This window comes from Antechinus flavipes, chromosome 4, assembly GCF_016432865.1.
Source record: "Antechinus flavipes isolate AdamAnt ecotype Samford, QLD, Australia chromosome 4, AdamAnt_v2, whole genome shotgun sequence".
NCBI lineage: Eukaryota > Metazoa > Chordata > Mammalia > Dasyuromorphia > Dasyuridae > Antechinus > Antechinus flavipes.
In genome coordinates, this window is record NC_067401.1 from 137,649,041 (window position 1) to 137,658,361 (window position 9,321).

A 9,321-nucleotide genomic window follows, 5' to 3' on the forward strand; every position below is an offset into this window, starting at 1 on the left:
CTGAAGCCTGACCCTGGGCGGGCGCCCACGTTGAATCCCTTTCCGGCAAACTGAAAAACCAGCAGCGTTTGCGCCGCTTCGCGGTTGATTTGGAACGTTCAGTGTGGAGCCCGTGGGCTCTCTTCTGGGAACGCTGAGCTAGGAACTTCAGGCTTGGTTGAGAAAGGCTGGATTCGAATGTTCCCCACACTTCCAAAAGCTCCCCCAGGCTCAGGCGCCAGCAGGAGAGCCAGGAGCTTGGGGCAGCGGAAAGCGCTTTTTCTTTGGCGGGTTCAGGAGCCCATCTCTCCCTGCTACGGGTCTGCGGGGCGGGGGCGAGATCACCCCTCCGAGAGCTGGGTCAATGGCGCGGTCATTGGAAACTTGCCCCGGGGGCGGCTCGGAAGGAGGCGCCCGCCCGGCCGCGCGGTCCCCAGGCGCTGATTTAGGGGAGGAGGGGACGAGGAAAAGCGGGTTACTTTCTCGTTTGAAGCTCTGCAGGGACAATCGGCTCTCCTACGACTCCCGAGAAACACTCCTTTTCCCGTGTGGGATGAAAACGAACAACAAAAGAACCCCTGGCGCCCCCTTGCGTACCCCTCTTCACCCAGGGATTAGGAGGAAAGCTCTCTTTCTCCGCATCTTCACTCCTACAAGCTGATTGGTCGTGTAGCCTTTGGCAAGTGGGCTTCCTCTCGTAGGACCCAAGATTTCTGTGTGACAGAGTGCAAAAGCGCAATCCCGCTGTGAGAAAGCCAAGAAGTAGCCCGGCCGGTGCATGGGGTCTTGAGCTTGGACATCAGGCGCAGGGGGGTCCTACCTCTGGATTTCCTAGCTTACCTCGCCATAATCACTATGAGGTCCTGAATGATGTATGGGGCCGAGAGACTCAAGGCTCGACCCCTGAGACAATTAGGGAGAAGGCACAGATAGAGATCGTTTAGCTCCATGATGCTCTGGGGAGGTCATCCAGTCAGAAATACAAGTGATGTCAAACTCGACATCTACCCTCGCAGTCTCAAGCAGTCTCACCTTGCCATGTCCTGTCAGAAATCCTAATCATGTCCCCGAAGTTAAATTATCCCCTACAAAATCTACCATAGTTGCTGATTTTCCTTTGGCTCAATCCTTCCCAACACTGCCCGAGGCGTCTTTCTCCTACCCTTCCCACATGCCCCTTAGAATCTCTTCTAACTCCATCCACTATGCCTCTTAATCCTGCTTCTCCTTCTAGCTTAATTTACACCTTTAGGGTGCTAAGCCCCTTTCAGGATTTAGCCTGCCAGCTAAGGGCGTGCCCCAATCTCATGGGGGGTCCCCTTTCTCCTGGGTAATCATAAATTCCACTGAGAAACTTGTCTTTCACATGTTCTCCCACTCTATTTCATATTTACATTCCTGGTGTCTATTATGTCCCTTCATTTTGGTTGTAACCTCTTCCCTAAATAAACCTGCCTTTTGCTAAAAAGAAATAAAAATAAAAATAAAAAGAATGGACCATTTTGAATTCTTCACGTGATCGAGCCCCAACTTTTGGTACTTATCATCATCTAGTGTCTACATTGTCTATATCACTAACTGAAGGAGTCAAATGTCCATGTGAGAGAGTATAATTTGTGAAACAAACTAATTTCTATGCAAGGGGAAAAAATCAACCCGTATTTTCTTTCTTTTTTTTATTTTACAATTTATCCCCTCCAATTATATGTTAAAACAATTTTTGAACATTTTAAAAAAAAAGTTTTGAGTTCCACATTTGATTCTTCCCTTCCTCCCTTGCCTCCTGTCAGTAAGACAGCAAGCAATCTGATATAATTTATATATGTACCATCATGTTAAACATTTCCATATTAATCATTTTGTACAAGAAGACTCAGAAAGAAAAAGACAAAGAAATGAAAAAAGAAAAAAGGAAAGGAAAAGAAAGAAAAGAAAAAAGAAACAGAAAGAAAGAAAGAAAATAGCATACTTCATTCTGTATCCAGACAGTATCAGTTCTTTCTCTGGAAGTAGATAGTGTGCTTCATCATTAATCTGGGATTATCTTGGATCATTGTTTTGGTGAGATTAGTTAAATCATTCACATTCTTCATCATACAACATTACTGTTATTGTGTACAATGTTCTGCTTGTTTCACTTTGCATCAAGTCATGTAAAAATTTTTTTCTGAAGTCATCAGACTTGTCATTTCATAATATGTCATCACAAGACAAGCCATAGTTTGGTTAGTCATTTCCCAAATGATGGGCATTCTCTTGATTTCCAATTCTTAGTCACCATAAAAAATACTGCTATAAATATTTTTGTACAAATAGGTATTTCTCCCCCCTTTTTTTGAATATCTTTGAGATATAAACCTAATAATGGTATTGCTGAATCAAGGGGTATGCAATTTTATAGTCTTTTGGGAATAGTTTCAAATTGATCTCCAGAATGGTTGGCTCAATCCATAGCATCACTAACAATGCAATAGTGTCCCTGTTTTTCCACATCCCCACCAATATTTATCATTTTCCTTTTTTGTCATAGTAACCAATCTGATAGATATGAGGTGGTACCTCAGAGTTGTTTTAATTTTTATTTTTTTAAATCAATAGTTATAGAGTATTTTATCATATGACTATAATAACTTTGTTTTTTTTTTTTTATCTGAAAGCTACCTGTTCATTTCCTTTGATGATTTATCAATTGGAGAATGACTTGTATTATTATAAATTTGAGTTAATTTTCTAATTGAGAAATGAGATCTTTATCAGAGACATTTGTTGTAAAAAATTCCCCCAGTTTTCTATTTCCTTTTAGTTTTGGTTGTATTGGTTTTATTTCTGCAAAATCTTTTTAATTTTATATAATTAAGATTATCTTTTACATTTTGTAATACTTTCTATATTTTCTTTAATCCCAAATTTTTTCTTTATCCACAGATCTGACAAATAAATTATTCCATTTACTAATTTCCTTATGCTATCTCTATGTCCAAAAGATATACCCACTTTGATCTAATCTTGGAATAGTGTGAGATGTTGGATTATACCTAATTTCTGCCATGCTTTTTTCCAATTTTTTTTCCATTAGCTTTTGTCAAATAATGAATTTTTATTCCAAAAGTTTGCATTTTGGAGTTCATTGTATACTACATTACTATGTTCATTTACTGTATGTAACATGTACCACTGATCAACTACTTTATTTCTTAGCTAGTACTAGATTTAAAAAAAATAATTACCCCTTTTTATTATTTTTGGTAATAAAAATATGTTACTAGTACCATATAATGGTGAAAACATGGTAATGTTTCCATTTCCTAATTTTCATATTTAAATAAAAATAAAAATGCAGAAAATACAGCTAATTTTGACATACAAAAAGAAACAATTGAAGCTTAGCTTTGTAAATGATTCTGTCATTTTAAATACCATAATACATTGGTCTTCACAATAAATAACAGGCAATTATTTACGAGGATGTACAGAATAATTTTTAACAGTGTATTTTTCTTACCTTAAATGCTTAAATCCAACTTTATTCAAGTAGAGATGAATTAAACATTTATCAAGACTACAGTAAACTCTAACAGACTCCACTAATTTGAAACAGTTCAAACATAGTGTGATTCTTATTTGATAAAATGTTCAAAATATTTCTTCCTTTAAATTTTCAGTCTTAGTGAAAATATGAGGAATCAAATCTAAAAGCAGCACCTTTTTCAAACAAGAAGTTTTTAAAATTAAGCATTTCTTTGACATAATTCCATCTTCCAAATAAAACAATCCCATTATGTTTGTTATAGTAATTATTTGTTTGTGGGACATCACAAGTTTACCATAAATGCAATTTTAAAATGATTACATCTCATTAGTAATACTTAGTAATATGTATGTCTCCATATATAGTTTACATTTTAATAAAATGGATTCTTTTAAATATTTATTTAAGACACTTCAACATGTTATATTGTTCATTTTTTATTATTCCAAATCAATGTAGTCTTATTGCATGTAAACTGAGTCACTTCCTGTGAAGTTTTACCTATCAACCCAAAAAGACTATAAGTAAGTTTTTTTTTTCCCCCAAAGAAAGAGTACTTTTTAACAATATGTCAGAAAACGGACATTATTAAATGTTCTTTTCCCTTGTATGTATAACAATGCAAATATTTTTTTTAAAAAGCCTATTCAGTCTTTATAACATTCTGAAATTTATCCAACAGAACTATTTGCTTAGCTTACATAAGAAAATGTTATTTGTGTATATACTAACTGCCACTTCATACATACATACATAATTTCTTATCAATATAGTGAAAGGGTCTTCTGTGGAGGCAGCATGTGGGGGGGTAAAAGCACCAGACTGAGGATGCAGAGAGGTTAATTCCTGGTTTTGTCTCCCATTTATCTAGTTGTTTGTCCTCAAGTAAATTACTTGTTTCCTCATTTGTATAACAAGGATATTGAACTACATGATTTCTATAACCCCTTCAACAAATGTTCCATAATGTTATTATTGAGGTTGGGAAGAGGACCCCAAAAGTTTGGGATCATAGATGGACGTTACGAGGTATCTCAAATAATGTGCAGGTTTGAACCCATTTCCTATTCAAGAGGCAAAGTTTATTGTAATTATGCTGCCATTACAAAGCAGGCTGAATTTCCAAAAGAAATTAGCAGAGAAACAGAAGCAAGGGGAGACATTTATCCAGCTTTCTATCATTGACATGCTAATTCTGTGGCCCAGGAGTGGTCTCCGAAATTTGGTCATCACTGACCAACAGAGTTTCCATCTGACAGTCGGCAATGAACTGAGGAATAGTCTCTGGAATTTGTTTCTCCCTGACAAGATTATCAGTCAGCACTGAATTGAGGAGTGGTCTATTCAGAATCAGACAGATTGTCAAAACAATAGCATTCCTAGGCTGGGTGTATGGGAGGGGGCAAATCCAGAGTATTTTGGAATCAGATAGATTACCAGAACAGAAGCCCTCCAAGGTCAGGAGACCCCCCTCCCCAAACCACCACTATATTTCCCTAGAATCTATGCCATATCATTATTATTCAAAATTTTTTGATATAGTTTATTCTTCAAATATTAATATAGTGTAACTTTTTTTCCTATATGATTACTAATCTTGTAATGTGATGACTAAGAATGTAATGGAACATTCATGTTACGTATCTAATCCACCTAAAATCTCTCGCCTAAAATCAAGTTTTTCAGTAGCTTTCCTATTGCTGCACATTTTCTCAGAGACTCAGGGGCAAAACAATACATCAATTCAAAGGTATTAAGTTCCAATCTCTACTACTGTTTTACGTGGCAGAGTTACCATGGGTGAACCAATTAACCTCTGCTAACTACTATGGCTTCCCATTTATTCGCTTATGAAGACCAATCAAGTACCCAAATGACCACAGATGTTATTCAGACAAAAAGCATGTCCTCTCATTACTATTTAGCAGAAAACAACATATTTTCTTCTAAATATAAATTTGATACTAATATTATCAGCAGGATAAATTAAACTGATCAAATGCAAACACATAATCAAATCATGTCTAAAAAGCACAATACTACAACTAAAATAGAAAGCATAGCAACTTTGGGAGGAAAATATTAGATTTTCATTGAACAAATTGGGCAGTTGTTCTTTGTTTCTATATTCTCATAAAATTGATGATTTTGATTAAACAAGTGTTTTTTTTTTTTCTTCTCATTTTCAGATGAGTGAATTGTGTTGAGCACAGAAAAATCTGGAAGATAGAAGAGTTCTTCTTTGAGAGAGACATGACATTTTTGTAAACTGTTTAAGGGAAGAGTTGGTTGTTGTTCATATTATAATGCATTAAAATGATGATGTAATTTATCCAACAGGTTCACTATTTATCCCATATGCTTGTTTATGGGACAAGTCTATTTTTTCCCAGAAGACAAGCATTCCAAGGTGTGAGTGAGAAGGCTTGTTTATGGCTTTTTGCTGGATGCACATTCTGTATTGTCAGCTCATCACTAATCAACTAATTGCTGATCAACTGTTGATGGCATGTCTTGATTGACAAAAATAATAGTAGGATTATAAAGACTGAATACCACTGGGTAATAACTTATGTGATGATTTCAGTGGTTTCACTCTTTCATACAAGGTTCAAAGAGTTGGAACAAAGTGAAATGTCTATATTCTATAAGATCGGCCTTTTTTTATTAAAGCTTTTTATTTTCAAAACATATGTATGGATAATTTTTCAACATTGACCCTTGCAAAACCTTGTGTTCCACATTTTTCCTCTTCCCCTACCCCCTCCCCTAAATGGCAAGTAATCCAATATATGTTTAAACGTGCAATTCTTCTATACATATTTCTACAATTATTGTGTTGTAGTAGAAAAATCAGATCAAAAAGGAACAAATGAGAAAGAAAGTAAAATGCAAGCAAACAAGAACAACAAAAAAAGTGAAAATGCTATTTGTGATCCTCACTCAGTTCCCACAGTCCTCTCTCTGGGTGTAGAGGGCTTTCTTTGCCACAAGATCATTGGAATAAGCCTCAATCATTTCATTGTTGAAAGAAGCCACATCTATCAGAATTGAAGATCTGCTTTGTTTGTTTGTTTTTTTGCTGAGGCAATCGGGGTTAAATGATTTGCCCAGGGTCACACAGGTAGGAAGTATTAAGTGTCTGAGGCTGAATTTGAACTCAGGCCCTCCTGACTTCAGGACCCGTGCTCTATCCACTGAGATCTGCCTTCTTAACAAAGAGTTCATTGTGTGTCCCTTCTCTCTCAGTATGATAATAATCTCATAGGGCTGATGTGAGGAGAAAATCTGGATTCAAATTCCACTGATAATTACTATCTGGGCGATCATGGGCAAGTCATTTAACTTCTCTGAACCTCTGTTTTTTCGTCTTCTACAAAATCATTTTCTCTTTTTAAACAATAGCTTTTTATTTTCAAAATATATGCAAAGATAGTTTTCAACATTCACACTTGGAAAACCTTATGTTCCATATTTTTCTCTCCCTTCCACCCACTCCCTCCTCTAGACAGCAAGTAATCCAATATATGTTAAACATGTGCAATTCTTTTATACGCATTTCCACATTTATCATGCTGCATAAGAAAAATTAGATCAAAAAGGGATAAAAACAAGAAAGAAAAAAAGCAAACAATAACAAAAAAGGTAAAATACTATGTTGTGATCTACATTCAGTCTCCACAATTTTCTTTCTGGATACAGATGGCTCTTTCCATCACAATCTATTGGAATCGGCTTGAATCACCTCATTGTTGCAAAAAGCCAAATTTATCAGAGTTGATCATCACATGATCTACAAAATCATTTTTAATAAATAGTTGTTTTTCCCCAACCAGTCCATCTTCATCTTCTTCATTAGGATTATTAATAACCTCCAGGTCAGCCTCAAACACTTTCATCAACTTCTCTCTCTTGTCTTTTCTAAAAGACTTTTCCTCTGGGTATCAATCAGAAGACTTTCATTAAGGTAAAACTTTATGAGAGAGGGCACTATATTCATGAGATAGTTTGATTTTTATGTCTACCTCAGTGTTGTCAGTTTAAGAATGAAGAAATTCCAAAAGATCACTAGATATTTGTTCTTTGGTGTCCTGATAATCCATATAATTTGCACTTGTATAATTTTTTTCAAGCAATAATCTTCTTTTCTCACTCATCTCTTGTAATTCTTGTTTGAGTTGGGCCATCTGATGATTCAGGCTAAATGCCTTTGGGTTTGATAATGTTCTTCTTGTTCTTGTAGGAGATCTTGGCAATAGTCTTTACCATAATTCTCTCTCATGATACTAAGAAGCAGTCTGTGGAGTGCACTCAAGAAGGTGCATAAATAATATTAAAATACCCAGAAGGGCAAGACCCATTAGTAGCTAAAGATCCTTGGCTTGAAGCATTAAGCTTCTGGTCGTTCTTATCAATATGTAGTTTCTCAATGCTTTTTTGTTCTTTTCCTGTTCATTCTTTGGAAAAACATCATCATTAAAATCTTTCAAAAGAATAAAACCAGGATTCACGTAGAGGGCAGAAATATTAATTCTGCTGGAGCTCAAAAAATTATCTGTATGTATTAGTAATGCTTATTTGCAGATACAGTATAGTTAAATGAACCTTTCCTGTAGTGTTACCACAAAGTCCAAGAGAGATAAAGCGATATGACTTAGCAAGTCAAAAAAAATCCATTAACTGAGTTACACTTTGCTGATATCGTCCTTCAGCAAACCCAAATCAAGTATTTAACATTCTAACTCCATCAGCTTCTATTGTTCAAAGCAGCAAACTGAAGAGACTGCATCATCTGTGTGATGAAGATGTCAAGATTATTTGCATTCTTTCAGAACAAATTTTAGGCTGTTGGAAAAACCACAATTGCTGGGTATGCACAATACAAGCAATCCTGAGTCTGAATCACAGATGATCCCAGCCTGCAGAGCAGGAGGAGGGCGAGGACGCATCCCGGAGATGGGGGATGCAGCTGCTGCAGAGCCCCAGTGGTGGGAGCGAGGAGCTGCTTCCTCCGCTGCCTCCCTCCCACGCCCCCACCCCCTCTCCTCCTCGTGCCATCCCCCGCCTCAGCCGCCTTGCCTCGGAATAACGATAATTATCTCTTTATATTACAGTTGGAGATCTGGTACGGCTAGATCACCTTCCTTCACATTTCCCCCCCCCCCCCATTAATTCCCTTGATATCCTTGACCTTTTGTTCTTTCACATAGAATTTTGTTATTATTTTTTCTAGCTCTACAAAATAATTTTTAGGTAGTTAGATTGATATAACATTGAATAGATTAATTTAGGTCAATTATATTGACTTAGCCTACCCATGAATAATATTTTTTCCAATTGTTTAGATCTGACTGTATTTGTGTATAAAATATTTTATAATTGTGTTCATATAGTTCCTAGGGTTGTCTTGGCAGGTAGCCTCCCAAGTACTTTATATTGTCCCCGGTTATTTAAATGGAATTTCTCTTTCTATCTCTTCTGCTGGGTTTTGTTGTCAATATAGAGAAATGCTTATGATTTATGTGGGTTTGTTTTGTATTCTGCAACTTTGTTAAAGTTGCTAATTATTTCAAATAGTTTTTAGTTGATTCTATAGGATTCTCTAAGTATACCATTACATCATCTGCAAAGAGTGATAGTTGTGTTTCTTCATAGCTTACTCAAATTCTTTCAATTTCTTTTTCTTATTGCTATAGCTAACATTTCTAATATAATAATGAGTAATAGAGGTACTGCTTTGCCCCCTATCTTATTGGAAAAGTTTCTAGCTCATTCTCTTTACAGATAATGCTTGCTGATAGTTTTAGATAGGT

At 36.2% G+C, this 9,321-nt stretch overlaps 1 pseudogene; it reads right to left on the minus strand.

Moving 5' to 3' along the window:
• Positions 1-6,698: 6,698 nt before the first annotated feature.
• LOC127561357 (chondroitin sulfate N-acetylgalactosaminyltransferase 2-like) lies at positions 6,699-8,457 on the minus strand (annotated as a pseudogene).
• Between the last annotated feature and the right edge of the window lie 864 nt (positions 8,458-9,321).